Raw genomic sequence first — 20326 nt, 5'->3', positions numbered from 1 at the left:
TCGATCAGCTTACTCTCATTAGGATTTGTAACGTCCAAGTCAGGTCGCATAAAAACAGGTCTAACCTTTCCATTGCATATTAGCTGATGAATTTGATGATACACGGTAGCTGTCTATCAACGTTTAACATATTTCCATGGGTGACGCAAGGTTTTTCATCCGATATCATTATATTTCCCTTGGAGATGACGGTACTTACCATCCAACATCAACATATTTCCTTGGGTGTCACAGTGTTTTTCATCCAGTATCGACATATTTCCCTGGAAGTCACAGTATTTTTCATCCAGTATCGACATATTTCCCTGGAAGTCACAGTATTTTTCATCCAGTATCGACATATTTCCCTGGAAGTCACAGTATTTTTTTTATCCAGTATCACCACATTTCCCTGGAAGTCAGAGTATTTTTCATCCAATATCGACATATTTCCATGAGAGTTACAGTGTTTTTCATCCAGTATCGACATATTTCCTTGGGTGTCACAGTATTTTTCATCCAGTATCGACATATTTCCCTGGAAGTCACAGTATTTTTTTTATCCAGTATCGCCACATTTCCCTAGAAGTCACAGTATTTTTCATCCAATATCGACATATTTCCATGGGAGTCACAGTATTTTTCATCCAGTATCGACATATTTCCATGGGAGTCACAGTGTTTTTCATCCAGAATCGACATATTTCCCTACAAGTCACAGTATTTTTTTTTTATCCAGTATCGCCATATTTCCCTAGAAGTCACAGTATTTTTCATCCAATATCGACATATTTCCATGGGAGTCACAGCGTTTTTCATCCTATATCGACATATTTCCCTTGGAGTTACTGTCTGTTTCATTCCGCACCAACATGCTTCCCTATGAGCTGCATCAATTTGGTAACGCGGTAATCTGTACAATGTAGTATACCTCATATGGCTGCCAAGTTTGTATTTATATGTAATATATACGTGCTATGTAGCTGTGGAGTACGGTATCTACTTACTGACCAAATGAGCAATAATAATAATATGATATAATTTGTTTCTGCAAGTGGTAGGAGTTCATAATTTCTGACTGTTGCCCAGTCGAAGTACGACAAATGGCGGCATTTATGAGCCTGTTAATCAGATTTTGGCGATAATGCTGAGAAACTCCGACAAAATCGTCTCACAAACTGCCATGGTTGAAAGGGTTTAACTGTCTGAATCTCACCTACTGTTTAGGAGAAATACCATTCGCTGTTTCAATAACATTTGCCCGAAGATATTTCGCGACTCAAAAGTCACGTTATACCACGTACAGCAAAGCGCAACTGATCTGAGGAGGTCCATGACTCGTTTTGATTTTTAATGTCTGCTTATTTATCATTGAAACAAGAACCAGGTTAAATCAGGATTGTACTGATGTACTAAGCATCGCAAAAACCTTCAAAAGGTTGCTGCTTAGTCGGAAATGCAGCATGCATACCTATTTCTGGACTGGCACCACACAACCGGAATAGGGCGATTTCCTGTCTAGTGTGTTGAGGTTTGAGGTTCCTTCGAGACAGTAACGGAGGTACTGTTGTTGTTGGAATCACTGTTGGCCCACCTGCGGCTGGTATTTTTCGTCAGTATATCGCCGTTGTCATTTATGTCCGCTTCTGGCTTTAAGGCCTAATGATCTGGAAGGTCTTTGTCTTTTATTTTGTTTTCAGCATGCGAGGGATTTACATGGAGTTAGTGAGTGAGCGAGTGCTTGGGGTTTAACGTCATGCTTAACAATTTTTCAGTCATATGACGACGAAGGAGTTCTTAGAGCGCATGTAATGTGCCTCCTTGTTGCGTGACGGATTTCCACCGCCCTTTTATCTAGTGCTGCTTCACTGAGACACCTTACCGAAGGCAAGTAATATGCCCCCCATGAGACATTATACTGATACGGATCAACCAGTCGTTGCACTATCCCCTTCATGCTGAACGCCAAGCGAGGAAGCTACAACTTCCCCTTTATTAAGGTCTTAGATGTGACCCAAACGAAGATTGAGTCTAGATGTAGATCCTCTCTCTCGCCGAGGACGCTCTACCAACTGTGCTATCGGGGCCGGTGATTTACATGGAATACCAAGCAATATGAAAATATGAAGAAATTATAAACTATGCTCACTTTGATGTTTTGGTGCACTTCATGAACTGCCTGCAACATACGACATTGAAATAATTTGTTTAAATTGACGTCTAGCATGTCCAATCATTCTAATTACATACGGCAATATAATTCAACTGGAATAAGCTCATTATAAAATTAAGTTGTCCAAGCTACTAGTCTTTTACCACTTCTGGTAACCTGATGTCTATATATATGATAAATGGAAAAAAGGTAAAAAAAATTGCACGTGCCACTCGGCTCGTACTACTTTTTGGCGGATTCCTTCCATGTTGATTCCTCTCCCATTCTGTATTCCCAAGAATCTGATGGCTGAACCGCACGTTTCATCAACGAACAAAAATCTCCATAATTGCATAATTCATAATGCACATACCAGGCAATCATATTAGTGAAAGCTACCGCATGATGCCCATGCTTCCAAATTAGAACCGCAGGAAAACTCTACAGTGAATAGCAGTCTGGCCCATACCTCCATTAATACTGCACTAGACATCATAATTGGTACATTACTGGCACAAAATGCGGGCCTTCAAGTAATTTCCATACTTCTTGAATCTAACACCAAGGGGTGTTTCTATGAATAGCAGTCTGACTAGCATATCTCCAGTAATACCATCTCTACAGACATCATACATGACACATTAATTAATGATATAATTTGATGCTCATTCTTCTTGATTCTGGTGAACAGCAGTCTGTATAGCAGTGTGCCCCATAAGTGCGTTAATTCTACAACTACAGACATCACATTATTCGAACTTACTGCTATTCACAGAATTCTACTTATAGGCCGGAATAAAGACAGAAACATTATATTGTTTCAAAGTTGGAGCCCTAGAACAAAAGACTGAAAGAATAAATTGTTGGCAACGGTGATGACTGTTCCTACGGTAAACTGCAATGCAAGTTTCATGCAGCCTTGCATAAAGCTCGTATGTCAATTTTTTTAGAAAATTCGAACGATTTCTGAAAAGTTTTATTGGCGTTTACGTAAAAACCACAACTCGTAAGGGAAAAGTTCTTAAAATTTATAATCGTGAGATCAAGATATTTTCAGAAATATTTTTGCTGTTACAATTGCTCTGTTTTGAGAACTGGCATACTTTTGAGCTAATTTTATTGGCCAGTTACAGCCTATTTTGCATGCCAATCTCAATGATATTGGGAATTTTTGTAGGGCCATCCACCTTAAAACAGCTAAAGAACTTTTTTTACCGATAGCTTCACCAGTTCTGAAGAAGAAGATGGCCAAACAGCACAAAACACCAAGCGTTGTTTCATATCTTTGTTATTACAACTGCAAAGTTTTTCTCTACCTTTAACAGTTTTCGAGATATTGCAAAGAATGATAAAAATAATTCGAACGATTTCAAACGGTGTCCCACTAGAACAGCGTGGATCCCTATTGTATTTAAATGTTTCATTTTGATACATACATATACCGCAAACAGAGAACTACCAGCCTGTGACCATGTTTAACAGCTGAGGGGAGACTACTCTACTCATGAGTTACTTCTCTTTCATGTCTACTTAACAAACCTTTACTTCCATTAACACAAGGATTCCTATAAGCTGGAGTAGCTATTATAGTATTTATAGTATGCACTCTCTCGGTAAGGGCTGTTTCAGTGCTTCCATTTGCCACAAAATATGCCTAAAGCAAAAAAAAAAAGAAACAAAACAAAAACAAAAAAAAAAAAAACAAAACAAAAAAAAAAACAACAAAATAACAAAAGCAAAATGGAAATAATATCTTTGAATTGTCAAGGTCAAGGGATTCCTTCAAAGCGTAGGGTCATGATGCACTCACTACCCGAGGAAAGGAAAGTATTCAGTTGTTAGGATCCAAAAAGCTTAGGTCGGACATGGAGTCCTAATGATATATCCATTGCGGTCATATAAGGGATAGCAAGTTTATCAGTTTTTGAACAAATATGGTGTTTGAGAATTCGTGAGCTAAATTCAACACTCGTTTACATGGTGAAACGCGGAGACTACAGACTATAGACTCTCTATACAGAACCATAGAAAACATTTTGTAAAAGCTTCAAAAATTGTGTTTAAAAACTGGCATGTTGCATCCTTTTGCCCAGATTTCGATGAAATATATGTGATCATTACATCATCATTAACTTCCATATCTTCATTTCCACAAAGAAAGTATCAATAGTAGAAACAGACATTTTCATGGAAATATATTTTTGGAATTGCGTATAATTTCTAATATAATTCGCGATGGCGTGCTCGCGTTTTCCCAGCAAATGTAAATAAATTTAGTGAATAAAGAGAACAATCATTTTACCTCTTTTTTCTTAATTTCACTTATTTAGATCAGAGTTTGCTGCAGAAAAACAAGCCCTGTCTTAGGTGCTCTCCGGCGAATCAAAAGTTTAAGAATGGAAAAATACTTAGCTGCACTGCCAGGCGCTCAGTAGTTAAAGGCGTTGCAATGCAAACTTACGACACACTTCACGACCACTTTATTCTGAAGATATTGGCCTTTAGAAATTGCACAAAGCAACACAAAATATTTATTTGAGGATGGATGACGTTTTTATTTAGTAAATTACAGTTCTCACACTAAATTCCGACGGGCAATAAAAATGCTTTGTGCTGATTGTCGGCCAGATTGTGACTACTGAAGAAATCGTATTTTCAACTCCTGGAATAAACTTAGTGGTAAACCGGTCCCCCAGAAAACTATCAAGTGAACCACTTAGGCATTTCGGGACAAGCATCGTGCAGATATACATTAGAAAACTTTTAGGTGAACCACTTAGACCTCTCGGGACAAACATTGGCTGAGGTCGTTAGCGTGCCAGAACGGCACAGTGACCTAGCAGCCTGTCAACAATGCGGTCGATGTGAGTTCAAGTCCAGCTAAGGCTGACTCTCTGACCTGACGTGGGGATGTCTGTCAGAAATCTGCAGATGGGTTTCCCGCGGCTGTGTGTCCTCCCACCATGAGACTGGCCGCCGTGTGAGTGAAATTTTCTTGAAAACGGCGAACAGCACTAATCAAATAAATAAATAACATCGGGTCACCCGGGAAATCTATCAAGTGGACCACTTAGGTCTCTCGAGCCAAACATCGTTTAGACACATAATTAAACCTGTACCTGTAAAAGCTATCAGGTGGACCACACGCTGTCATTCGGGAAATCTTCAAATAAACGAAGGTGATTATTTACTGTGAAAATCCCCATCCGTCTGCCAGGATTCAGCAACAGGGATTGTGTCAATATATGTTTCTCCACCATAAATTCTGAAGGAAAAAGACAGCCAATTTAGAAAGCCTTGAAAGTCCCTGATTACGAATCATAATGGCCACCCTGGGTCCATGTTTTCAAGACACCTTATCTTGTCGTCGACTACATTTTTACATTTTCCGTCTTTTAACTACGGAGTCGTAAAAATGACAAGGCTAGAAAAAAATTACATAGAAAAAATAAACATACAATGTTTAAGTGTCAGTTATGTTTTGTTTTGATGAGTCATGTTCATGTAATAATTGGCCAATAGAAATGCACAATTATGTGCGCGAAGTCGTGCGCACATAATAGAAATGCTCTCCACTTAATAGAAATCTCGAGAGTACGAGGTAATTGCTATATCGTACTCACGACTTGCAAAGATCTTGTGGCACGACCTAACAAAGATCTCGTGTGCACGACATAATTGTGCATTTCTACTGGCCAATTACCTCGTCCTGTCAAGATCTTTATGAACTCGTGCTCACGTGATCTTAAGTCGTGCGAACGACTTAATAAAAAAAAGACACACGGAAACTTTAAAAGTTGTTTTGTTATTCTTTTTTTTCTATTTACATTTTTACTCCAACCATATCACTTTCACGACCCTGTATTTTAACTCATTTTATGCCTCTGATATTAAGAAGTGGGGGGCAGTCAATCTCCAACACTGTATTTACAAGTATTCCTTTAATACTTCCCAAAATCGGTCATTTCAAGTAGTAAAAAATGAAAATAACGCAATTTTCATGTACTGATATTAATGTCTTTGATAATTTCGTCGTTTTATATTCACTCATTGCCTGTTATAGCATTAAGACGCTTGTGTTTCAATACAGAGGACACACAATTGCGGGTTCAGTTCGTTCAGCGAATTTATATCCTATACTGCTAGGGGCTGTATATATTCATCGTGTTGAATTTTGATCGTCACTTTGGATATATTAACAGCCGCAATCAAACTTCAACGGAGATACATATTTTATTGTCGAAAATTTATATTCTAGCATGGTACACGGTTTGATTTATTTATTTATTTATTTATTTATTTGATTGGTGTTTTACGCCGTGCTCAAGAATATTTCACTTATACAACGGCGGCCAGCATTACGGTGGGAGGAAACCCGGCAGAGCCCAGGGGAAACCCACGACCATCCCACCTTCCCACGTTCCGCCACGACCTTCCCAAGTACGGCCGGGGAGGAAGTCAGCATGAGCTGGACTTGAACTCACAGCGACCGCATTGATGAGAGACTCCTGGGTTATTACGCCCACCGCCCTTTTATCTAGTGCTGCTTCACTGAGACACCTTACCGAAGGCAAGTAATATGCCCCCCATGAGACATTATACTGATACGGATCAACCAGTCGTTGCACTATCCCCTTCATGCTGAACGCCAAGCGAGGAAGCTACAACTTCCCCTTTATTAAGGTCTTAGATGTGACCCAAACGAAGATTGAGTCTAGATGTAGATCCTCTCTCTCGCCGAGGACGCTCTACCAACTGTGCTATCGGGGCCGGTGATTTACATGGAATACCAAGCAATATGAAAATATGAAGAAATTATAAACTATGCTCACTTTGATGTTTTGGTGCACTTCATGAACTGCCTGCAACATACGACATTGAAATAATTTGTTTAAATTGACGTCTAGCATGTCCAATCATTCTAATTACATACGGCAATATAATTCAACTGGAATAAGCTCATTATAAAATTAAAGTTGTCCAAGCTACTAGTCTTTTACCACTTCTGGTAACCTGATGTCTATATATATGATAAATGGAAAAAAGGTAAAAAAAATTGCACGTGCCACTCGGCTCGTACTACTTTTTGGCGGATTCCTTCCATGTTGATTCCTCTCCCATTCTGTATTCCCAAGAATCTGATGGCTGAACCGCACGTTTCATCAACGAACAAAATCTCCATAATTGCATAATTCATAATGCACATACAGGCATCATATTAGTGAAAGCTACCGCATGATGCCCATGCTTCCAAATTAGAACCGCAGGAAAACTCTACAGTGAATAGCAGTCTGGCCCATACCTCCATTAATACTGCACTAGACATCATAATTGGTACATTACTGGCACAAAATGCGGGCCTTCAAGTAATTTCCATACTTCTTGAATCTAACACCAAGGGGTGTTTCTATGAATAGCAGTCTGACTAGCATATCTCCAGTAATACCATCTCTACAGACATCATACATGACACATTAATTAATGATATAATTTGATGCTCATTCTTCTTGATTCTGTGAACAGCAGTCTGTATAGCAGTGTGCCCCATAAGTGCGTTAATTCTACAACTACAGACATCACATTATTCGAACTTACTGCTATTCACAGAATTCTACTTATAGGCCGGAATAAAAGACAGAAACATTATATTGTTTCAAAGTTGGAGCCCTAGAACAAAAGACTGAAAGAATAAATTGTTGCAACGGTGATGACTGTTCCTACGGTAAACTGCAATGCCAAGTTTCATGCAGCCTTGCATAAAGCTCGTATGTCAATTTTTTTAGAAAATTCGAACGATTTCTGAAAAGTTTTATTGGCGTTTACGTAAAAACCACAACTCGTAAGGGAAAAGTTCTTAAAATTTATAATCGTGAGATCAAGATATTTTCAGAAATATTTTTGCTGTTACAATTGCTCTGTTTTGAGAACTGGCATACTTTTGAGCTAATTTTATTGGCCAGTTACAGCCTATTTTGCATGCCAATCTCAATGATATTGGGAATTTTTGTAGGGCCATCCACCTTAAAACAGCTAAAGAACTTTTTTTACCGATAGCTTCACCAGTTCTGAAGAAGAAGATGGCCAAACAGCACAAAACACCAAGCGTTGTTTCATATCTTTGTTATTACAACTGCAAAGTTTTTCTCTACCTTTAACAGTTTTCGAGATATTGCAAAGAATGATAAAAATAATTCGAACGATTTCAAACGGTGTCCCACTAGAACAGCGTGGATCCCTATTGTATTTAAATGTTTCATTTTGATACATACATATACCGCAAACAGAGAACTACCAGCCTGTGACCATGTTTAACAGCTGAGGGGAGACTACTCTACTCATGAGTTACTTCTCTTTCATGTCTACTTAACAAACCTTTACTTCCATTAACACAAGGATTCCTATAAGCTGGAGTAGCTATTATAGTATTTATAGTATGCACTCTCTCGGTAAGGGCTGTTTCAGTGCTTCCATTTGCCACAAAATATGCCTAAAGCAAAAAAAAAAAGAAACAAAACAAAAACAAAAAAAAAAAAAACAAAACAAAAAAAAAAACAACAAAATAACAAAAGCAAAATGGAAATAATATCTTTGAATTGTCAAGGTCAAGGGATTCCTTCAAAGCGTAGGGTCATGATGCACTCACTACCCGAGGAAAGGAAAGTATTCAGTTGTTAGGATCCAAAAAGCTTAGGTCGGACATGGAGTCCTAATGATATATCCATTGCGGTCATATAAGGGATAGCAAGTTTATCAGTTTTTGAACAAATATGGTGTTTGAGAATTCGTGAGCTAAATTCAACACTCGTTTACATGGTGAAACGCGGAGACTACAGACTATAGACTCTCTATACAGAACCATAGAAAACATTTTGTAAAAGCTTCAAAAATTGTGTTTAAAAACTGGCATGTTGCATCCTTTTGCCCAGATTTCGATGAAATATATGTGATCATTACATCATCATTAACTTCCATATCTTCATTTCCACAAAGAAAGTATCAATAGTAGAAACAGACATTTTCATGGAAATATATTTTTGGAATTGCGTATAATTTCTAATATAATTCGCGATGGCGTGCTCGCGTTTTCCCAGCAAATGTAAATAAATTTAGTGAATAAAGAGAACAATCATTTTACCTCTTTTTTCTTAATTTCACTTATTTAGATCAGAGTTTGCTGCAGAAAAACAAGCCCTGTCTTAGGTGCTCTCCGGCGAATCAAAAGTTTAAGAATGGAAAAATACTTAGCTGCACTGCCAGGCGCTCAGTAGTTAAAGGCGTTGCAATGCAAACTTACGACACACTTCACGACCACTTTATTCTGAAGATATTGGCCTTTAGAAATTGCACAAAGCAACACAAAATATTTATTTGAGGATGGATGACGTTTTTATTTAGTAAATTACAGTTCTCACACTAAATTCCGACGGGCAATAAAAATGCTTTGTGCTGATTGTCGGCCAGATTGTGACTACTGAAGAAATCGTATTTTCAACTCCTGGAATAAACTTAGTGGTAAACCGGTCCCCCAGAAAACTATCAAGTGAACCACTTAGGCATTTCGGGACAAGCATCGTGCAGATATACATTAGAAAACTTTTAGGTGAACCACTTAGACCTCTCGGGACAAACATTGGCTGAGGTCGTTAGCGTGCCAGAACGGCACAGTGACCTAGCAGCCTGTCAACAATGCGGTCGATGTGAGTTCAAGTCCAGCTAAGGCTGACTCTCTGACCTGACGTGGGGATGTCTGTCAGAAATCTGCAGATGGGTTTCCCGCGGCTGTGTGTCCTCCCACCATGAGACTGGCCGCCGTGTGAGTGAAATTTTCTTGAAAACGGCGAACAGCACTAATCAAATAAATAAATAACATCGGGTCACCCGGGAAATCTATCAAGTGGACCACTTAGGTCTCTCGAGCCAAACATCGTTTAGACACATAATTAAACCTGTACCTGTAAAAGCTATCAGGTGGACCACACGCTGTCATTCGGGAAATCTTCAAATAAACGAAGGTGATTATTTACTGTGAAAATCCCCATCCGTCTGCCAGGATTCAGCAACAGGGATTGTGTCAATATATGTTTCTCCACCATAAATTCTGAAGGAAAAAGACAGCCAATTTAGAAAGCCTTGAAAGTCCCTGATTACGAATCATAATGGCCACCCTGGGTCCATGTTTTCAAGACACCTTATCTTGTCGTCGACTACATTTTTACATTTTCCGTCTTTTAACTACGGAGTCGTAAAAATGACAAGGCTAGAAAAAAATTACATAGAAAAAATAAACATACAATGTTTAAGTGTCAGTTATGTTTTGTTTTGATGAGTCATGTTCATGTAATAATTGGCCAATAGAAATGCACAATTATGTGCGCGAAGTCGTGCGCACATAATAGAAATGCTCTCCACTTAATAGAAATCTCGAGAGTACGAGGTAATTGCTATATCGTACTCACGACTTGCAAAGATCTTGTGGCACGACCTAACAAAGATCTCGTGTGCACGACATAATTGTGCATTTCTACTGGCCAATTACCTCGTCCTGTCAAGATCTTTATGAACTCGTGCTCACGTGATCTTAAGTCGTGCGAACGACTTAATAAAAAAAAGACACACGGAAACTTTAAAAGTTGTTTTGTTATTCTTTTTTTTCTATTTACATTTTTACTCCAACCATATCACTTTCACGACCCTGTATTTTAACTCATTTTATGCCTCTGATATTAAGAAGTGGGGGGCAGTCAATCTCCAACACTGTATTTACAAGTATTCCTTTAATACTTCCCAAAATCGGTCATTTCAAGTAGTAAAAAATGAAAATAACGCAATTTTCATGTACTGATATTAATGTCTTTGATAATTTCGTCGTTTTATATTCACTCATTGCCTGTTATAGCATTAAGACGCTTGTGTTTCAATACAGAGGACACACAATTGCGGGTTCAGTTCGTTCAGCGAATTTATATCCTATACTGCTAGGGGCTGTATATATTCATCGTGTTGAATTTTGATCGTCACTTTGGATATATTAACAGCCGCAATCAAACTTCAACGGAGATACATATTTTATTGTCGAAAATTTATATTCTAGCATGGTACACGGTTTGATTTATTTATTTATTTATTTATTTATTTGATTGGTGTTTTACGCCGTGCTCAAGAATATTTCACTTATACAACGGCGGCCAGCATTACGGTGGGAGGAAACCCGGCAGAGCCCAGGGGAAACCCACGACCATCCCACCTTCCCACGTTCCGCCACGACCTTCCCAAGTACGGCCGGGGAGGAAGTCAGCATGAGCTGGACTTGAACTCACAGCGACCGCATTGATGAGAGACTCCTGGGTTATTACGCTGCGCTAGCGCGCTAATCGGCTGAGCCACGGAGGCCCCGTACACGGTTTGAATACTGATTTCACTCAGTCGCCTGGAATATACGTTGCGTCTTTCCTACATCATTGAAAAGTGTTGACTGCTTCTCATTATATGATTTCACCCTGTTTTCGTAATTTATACACTTTCTTGGTACTTGGGTAGGATATATAGGCTCCTCTGCTTTTATTTACTGTTCGGGAGGTCTTGGTGACAATAAGCTCACATCGACTGGCTGCTTGCAATCAAAGCATTGGCCATTCACAAGTATGATATGCATCTTTGTGTGTCTCACAGAGGAAAGTTGCCAGTAACTTGCCATAGGTCAGTGGTTTACTTCGGGCACTTCGGTTTCTTCCGCACGTTGAGCTGACTGAGTTATTCACTTGTAATGTACCAGCTTATGACTAGATTAAACCATGGCTCTTTGCTAGGCTTGTGACCGACTTCGTGCCGTTGGTAGCAACACGCAATAACCTGGTGTAGGTTTACATGAAGTTCGCTGGTCTTCCACGAATATGACGCACGTGCCGCATGTGGAAAAGTTGGCCAACTGAACTTGTTGAAAGTTGGTAATTTATTCGGGCTTCCTCAGTCAATAATATTCATAAGTGATGACATAAGAAATGCTACAAGCGAGATATGTACACGCAATATGCAAGATCCTTTGGTATATTGCTGTCCAAGTTAAGAAGTCAGTGACAACGTGTGCAACCCAACAACTTCACACAATGCGCAGTTTCTGTTCTTACGTCTGAATATTTGACACGCAATGGCATCTTTCTGGTGCTATGACACTCTGATGTGGCATTATGTACACTTCAAGCAACTGATCACCTATTTGCTGAGCCGCCTATAAATCTAAGGAAGATATTTACCGTATCAAATGCCTTTCGTTAAATCAAGGCAGCGCTGTGTCGATCGAGTCCCATCTTTTCATTTAAAGAACTAAGAAGATATAATACTGCGAGAGAGAAAGAGGTCGAGATCCGTAAGGTGAGCTTCGTGAGCTTGTGTTCGTGAGCTGAATACTTTTGTGAGCTGAATACTTTTGTGAGCTGAATACTTTTGTGAGCTGAATACTTTTGTGAGCTGAATACTTTTGTGAGCTTAATGCTTTTGTGAGCTTAATGCTTTTGAGAGTTTGCGTCTATAAGTCTGAAGCCTTTGAAAGCTCGTGTCACTTATTCCAGTGGTTTACCTATAATGACAGATACCAATGAACATAAACTAGATACATTAAGCCGCCTAACTAAGAGTATGGCCAACTACTCTTACGGTTCGGCGTCTTCATGTTGGTTTCATCGAGCAGCCCTAGCCAGTCGCTCCGCGGTCAATAAATTCAGTTGTTCACTTGGGTCATGTTGTGGCCACACTACTGGTGATCCCACTGACGCCTCCAACATCTGCACTCAACACAATAAATTTCCGCCCTCCGTCTTTGCCCTTTTGGTTGGGGATGCATGGCGTTATTAGGAGGGGTATCGGCAGAATACTAACATGTCAGTCAAATTAATCACTAAATCATTTGGACTGTCACCACCACAAGCCCACTCGTCAACTGTAAACAAACACACACAAAACTCCTATTATGTCAGTCTCTCTAAATATATAGATTTGATAATCTATTTATTGTTTGAATAATGTTTGAAGTCAAACTAAGATATTTCACTTCTACTATAGCAGTCGGAAAACTGAATTAATTACAGCAGTCCCTTCCATCTGATCGGCCCGGATAGCACAGTTGGTAGAGCGTCAGCTTGGGAGTGGTAGATCCACGGTCAATCCTGGATCCAGGAGTCGCACCTAAGACTTTAAAAAGAGGAAGTTGTCGCTTGACCTTCAGCATGAAGGGGATAGTGCAACGACTGGTTGACCCGTATCAGTATAATGGCTTGGACGGGCCGGCTTACTTGCCTTCGGTAAGGTGTCTCAGTGAAGCAGAACTAGATAAAAGAGCTGCGGAAATCCGCCCTGCGCTCACTCACTCTTTGCAGAATGGTTTAAACCTTTGCATCAATCATGCACTCTCATTCCCTTGTCGTCAAATGACTGTTAAGTACGACGTTAAACCCCAAGCACTCACTCACTCACTCGCTCATTCCCTTCCATCTGCTTGCCCAGGCGACAGATCTTGTCCGGAAGGGTTTCCGTCCTCAAAGGCCATAATAATAGACAAATGCAGCAGCAGACACCAATGACTGATATTCTCACCGCTAGAAGCCAGCCCAATTCTGTTCCCCCGTAAAGTCCAAGAATGCTGTAGTGAGGTAATCCTTAGCCACATCTTCTGGTTTCTTCGAGAAAGATATTCTGGCAGACTCACCCAGCATTGAATACTTTCAAGCGCCGCACAAAGGGTAATATTTTTCTTGGACGAAGAAAATGACGCCACCATAACACAATATGTACCATAATGAATTTTCTCGCTGGGGTTCATTGCTTTACTTCAGACTAGTATATTTTGCACCAGTGAGTGTCAATAATGAAGCGGAAGTAAGCTAGCGGATACTTGGCCACAGTCCATAAATGATTTCCCATTTACTTACATGTTCACCTTTGGCCTCACACACGGTACCTAACTCTGCAAGCTCTGAACGCTCTGGGCATGCCTATCCACTGCGGTAATTTCTCTCAAATTCCTCATAGTGGTTAGCCGGTGAAAATACTCGCAAAATTGACAAACGGCTGACAAAGTCAAACCCACTTAGTGAGAGGGCACTGAATCTGATTTAATACCACCGTTGTCCAGTGTGCATCTACATAAATTTCTTAAAAACACGCAAATAAAAGAAATGTTAAAGCCTCCCTCAAAAAAATAGTATCCTCCAACAATCAGACCTAAAACCAAGGGCAGCCCCAGGAAATAAATACAACAAAAAATAGCAGGGGATTACATTTGTAATGGGGATTCCCGATTCAGAAGCATTGATTGTGGACTGTGGTCATTTATTTCCGGGTCCTTATTGTGAGCTAGTCTCCTGAATGAGTCATCTCTTGCCGCTATATTACCCCCTGACTTGGGATATAAATCCATATAAATCACAAGACATTACAAACCTGCGATGCTACAATTGTTTCATACAACACATCTGGAAGACTCGCGAGACCAGCGTAATAACAGGCGCAAAACTACATGAGTAAAGCTTACAAAAGCACCAGATTCACCAACACAAGTTTACAAAAACACCAGACTCAACGGACACAAGCTTGCAATAGCACCCGGCCCATGGATACAAGCTGAAAAAAGCGATAGGCTCACGAACACTAGGTTACAAAAGCAGCCAATTCGCAGACACAAGGTTACAAAAGCACCAGGTTCACGGATACAAGCTTCCAAAAGCACAAGGCTCATGGCCACAAGCTTTCAAGCTTACAAAAGCATCAGGCTTACTGATACAAGGTTCCAAAAGCACCAGACTCATGGACACAAGCGTACAAAAGCATCAGTCTCACAGATACAAGCTTAGAACAGAAGCCAGCTCACAGACACAAGCTTTCAAAAGCACAAGGAACATGGACACAAGCTTACAAAAACGCCAGGCTTACATAAAAACACCATGCACAAGGATACAAGCTTAAAAAGAACATTTTTCCAGACAAAATGTAACAAAAGCACCAGGTTCATGAACACAAACTTACAAAAACAACAAGTTCATGAACACAGGCTTACAAATGCACCAGGTTCACGGACGTAAGCTTAGAAAAACAAAAGGTTCAAAGACATAAGCTTACAATAGCACCAGGCACTGTGCTAGAAAAGCTCCAGGCTCACCAACAGACGCTTACATAAGCACCAGGTTCACGGATACAAGCTTACAAAAGCATTAAATTCACGGACAACGGTATCCAAAGTATCAATAATACAGGCACAGCACGCTTGATACTTTTGTGAGCTTGTGTCCTGAGTCACACGCCCGCGAAACCATCATGACCTTAACAACAAGCATCCACTAACAAGACATAAGCTAAACAAAGATCGAGCCAAAAGGCACCAGCTCAGAACCAATGAACCACCAGGCACAAGATTAAAACACATAAAGCCACAAGACATAAGATTCTGTAGTCATGAAGAATGAGTTTTGGTTATTTTCTGTATTGTCGGTTGTTCTTTTGTAAGGGTATCACTATCAGAGAGTAAATATAAAGTACAACTTGCTTGTTTAAGATCAGCGATTCGCCTTACACAAGGTCAAACAAACGAACAAGAAACAAAAACAAAAAAAAAAAAAAAACACGAAGACGCCTGAGTAAGTTCAATATATATATATATATATATTTATTCTCTTACTGAAGACAGCGTCCAAATTCGTATAGAATATTCCGGCTTCCAAAGGCCAGTCAGTCTACGTAAATATAAAATCCACAGTCAAGTGATATTCCTCAGTCGAAGGATTACAGAATGACATTGGCGTGCACGCTGACAATGGTTTATTCGCCAACTGCTGTGTAGGTACAAGTTTTCGGGGCGGACAGGTCGACAGTAGAGTCCGTGATGCCTAGTTGGCGATGTATGTTTCACTCCTCGGAAATATAAACAGAGTCACTTTCAGGGTAAACTGGGATGAAATGTACGTAATCGCATAAAGCGACAATGAGCAGTACAAGCTCCAAAATAACGTCTGAAAAATAGCAAGTGACGAAACACAAGCTCACAAAGTGCTACGTACAGAAAATGGAGTACAAATATAAATGTACTAAAATGGTGAGAGGTAATATTAACCGATTTCTTTGGTTTTATTCGGAGACCTGCGCTTTGTTGTTTGGCCTGGTCGGGCGAAAGCCCCTATCCCCCTTTCCTGGGCTCTAGCAATTCTTACTACGATGACCTTCCCCACATTTGCCACAAGCGTGCCTAAATTTACAAAGAGAACGATTGCAAACGCCAGAATTGTAAGCCCAACAATAGGCAGATGCTGAACGAGACTTTGCTCCCCCAAACTTATTCCCTTTTATTGTAATTGTGGGAGTCAGATCCAAACTAACCCTCATTTCTTGGTAGCAAACAAAACATCCATAGTTCCGCGTCTATCACTGCCCACGATGAATTTGAATTTCTCAGTTTTTTCAAGCGTAACTGCTCGTCGTAATCGCGCCACACAAAACCACATAGGCAAGCAGCTAATATGCATATGTCCCTTATGTACTTATACCCCAAATAAATACTTGAAAAACTCAGGGATGCGTTTGTCCATGCTTCGATCGAGTCTGTTTTCCACATGTTCCCTTTTGGCTTTAGCGTTATTCAGTCACAAGGTGGGCCACTAAAAACTACAGGACAAACTTGCTCTGTAAGCTCTTGAGTTGTTTTTAACGTATTCCCCCGACCATTTTTTTGCTTAACTTGCAATGATACTTGGGATCCAAGTCGTCACAACTTCTGAGTACGGGGATTAGGAGGATTCATGGCAGGAGGTATGAACGGTGGAATAAACGTATAAGTAACATTTGACGGCTCGGGAAAAGGCCCACCCAAAAAATTAATGTAAGCAAAGGTTGAGACTGAGTGTTTACAGTGTTTGAGCCAACAGCCGGTGACGTTATTGTACTCAGTGAACTCACCCCAGTGACACTCCGCGACACTACACGGCACCCCGTGCAGGAACTGGGACACCCCACCTAGGCTTGAACTTGGTAAACTGACATGAGCAAAACGATTCCCTGAATTTTGGCCGTGAAACATGGGATCATTTAAAACAGATAATGGATTACCTGCGTTAATTGAAGATGCTGATGCCGGGATGGCTTCTTGTAGTGTAAGCCGCCTATTCCCCCGCCATCCACGACCTCCTCGGCATGGCTTGATGCCGCAATGGCTGTTTCATTTGTACCGATGCCGGCTGCAGCACTGCGTACTTGGGGCCCCTAACAGCTGTCTGGTACAGTTTTCCTCCTCTTTGTATTATTCTCGGCAACAGCTTTTTTGGCTCCGAGAACCAATTTTTTTTTCGCAAAGGTCTCTTAGAACCGACATTCCTTGTACCAGGCATGACTCCGCTCCCAAACTTAACGCACCAACGCTAGTATACTGCAGCTTCCAAGTTGAATTTCCATTTCAGTGGTAGAAAAAAACCCTAAATTGCACAACTCTAACTCTACCAAGTTATAATTTTAAAGTAAAACTTTGGCCCGAAATCACAATTAAAATTACAGCTCCTTGGAATTAAGACTATTCACCTCCGAATGTCTCCGACGAATTATCGCGCAATGTGAAGAACGGAGTGACAAAGCAAGAATAAACCAATCAGAATAAAGCTATACGGTATGGTTTCTAAGATACCGTAACGGCGCTTAGCTTAAACCTCAATTCAAATTACCCTCCGCCCAAACTTATGTGTTCAGGGGAGACTACTTTCCGGACTAAAACACCCATTTCTGCCGTGGACAGTACAGGGGAGATAACTCTTAACTGTCTGACGGCATATGTATATAAACAGTTCGCTCTTATTTTGACAATGATAGTTAACAGTTAAGTGTTAACATTATTTATTCTGATAGTGATATGATATGACTGAGTTCGGAAAGACTATAACAAGCAGGTTTCTCATTCTAATGTTAATTGTATCTTTAAGGGAGGAAACTATGTTTCACAGTAATACTAATCACTGTGTACCTTACTGTTTGTGGTTGTAATGTTCAGCTAGTTTTACTTTTCCTGAATTCGGATTTTGTTTCAAAGAGTGGTATATCCTAAGGGAACCATATATTCCATATTAGCACCAATCAAATAAAAGAAGATATTTTTGGACGTGTATTAAAAAAAAACCTTTGGTCTTCAGTTTTAAATTTTTAAATTAACAATAGGCTTTAACCCTTTCCTGACGGACCGGCCAAATTTGGCCGGTAAACACGTGGTTTTGTTTACTTTACTTGACCCACTTATGAATTGGCCCTAGAGGGGGGCTAGCACAATTGAAATGTCTAGCAGTAATGGCGGCTCCCGTGTAGGCGTGTGACAGCCACCTGAGTCGAGCTTTTCACTGTTTTTACCTGGATTTTCATCCTGCTTCATGAACATGGCGACGCGGCGATTGTTACTAAATACCCAGGAAGCTGTTGACGCGGTTTTAGATTCCGAATGGGAGTATGACTGTGACTTGTTACAAAGTGATTATAGCTCCGATGAATCGGACTCGGAGGACAATTCCGGCAGTACAACAACAACATTTGACGGTCCGGTGAGCAATCCAGGTGTCTTACCGGTGCAGAATGGGTGCTCATGTGTGAGCATTGAGCCTATTTATCAGGAAACAGACTATTCCGTGGATTCTGACTCTGAGCTTTCCAGCGATTACAAAATGCAATCTGACACTTCATATGATGGCAGTACAGATGATAATACCCAGGTAACTGGAGTAAATAGGAATAGTACGGGACAGGTAAATGGGCATACGGACATAGGGCGCGGCAGGGGGCGTGGCAGGGGACGTGGAAGAGGACAACGAAGGCGTGTTGGAGTACATTTTGAACAGCCCAATAATGATGCTGACTGGCAACATGAATATAACCCAGCTAACCACATGATACATGGCTTCTTATGTTGTTGAATCTGCCACTCGTGAAAAGTTTGGTATGAAAAAAAGACCATACTTGACCTATAAAATGGAACTTGCCAAGTCTTTGATTGGTGGCCGATCATACCGGCAGAAAAAGGGTAGGCAATCGATTGGAGATCCTACTGAGGTACATAGGCTGCAGGATGTTGGCACTCACCTGCCTGTCTACACTAAAGAGAGACGTGACTGTAGAGTGTGTAATGAAAAAATTATCAGAAGTGGTAATACTTGTGTTAGTGGTGCTCAGCCAAAAGTGGCCAACGGAAAGTCCTACGATACCGATAGACACAGATCACATTATTACTGTGACACGTGTAAAGTTGCCCTGTGCTTGAATAAGGATAGAAACTGTTATGCTGTCTATCAGAAATACAAAGATTATTGGAAACACTGAAAGGTCTGTACTTTGTAATGAGTCCAAATCAAGTATAAATCAGTTTTTGAAATATGATCTTCATGCTATCGATGGTTTGTGAGGCTCAATGCCATTTCAGGTACATTCCGTTTCCATGGCAATAAAATTTCCTGTCAACTTACTTCCTGATTTACTTTGTTTACATATATACTGGTTATACACTGTATGCATGTAGAGTATCTACCACTTTATTTCACTTGTATGTACATGTATCTTAGTTTCAGATATATGTACACATGTGACACCTTGTCGCGATAGTTGGTAACCAGTGTTCGGTAATGACCTGCTCAGGTGTGAGATAAATAGGAAAAGGTTGAAAAATACTTTTATTTTCTCATAAAACACTTGAAGCACAAATATAAAAGTAACAATATGAACTTATCTGACCATTATCTCCTCCCTGTAACCAGAAAAAACCCATTTATCGCGCTTTTTAGTAAATCAGTGATTTTGGTTTCCATGGAAACCACCAAAAACCACTCCTTTGGAGAAGTCTGTTCAGAGTCATGTAGTCCTAATATCAGGGTTTCAGGAATGGTATAGGTTTTGGCAAGCAAGCTCATAATAGCCTCCCTGTATTAAAAAGACTCCATGCATACAGTTAATTCTTTAATCTATGCAAATATATTCAGTCTGGAAATCCAGCATGCATTCTTACTTTTGTTTCCCGGAAAATTGCCTTCATTTTTTTTTCATGAAATGTTTGAGAACATTATTTCAGTAATCTTTGAGCCAGGTAAACGTCCATGTTTTACTTTGAATTTATTGTTTCGTTCGGTATGAGGAGTTGCGCTTAGTGCACCATCCCATTGACAACCGCCATGCGACAGTTGGCAGCTTGCTTCTAACAAT

This window comes from Liolophura sinensis, chromosome 7 (assembly GCF_032854445.1).
Source record: "Liolophura sinensis isolate JHLJ2023 chromosome 7, CUHK_Ljap_v2, whole genome shotgun sequence".
NCBI lineage: Eukaryota > Metazoa > Mollusca > Polyplacophora > Chitonida > Chitonidae > Liolophura > Liolophura sinensis.
The sequence above is the reverse complement of the archived record's forward strand: the minus strand, read 5'-3'. Positions refer to the sequence as shown.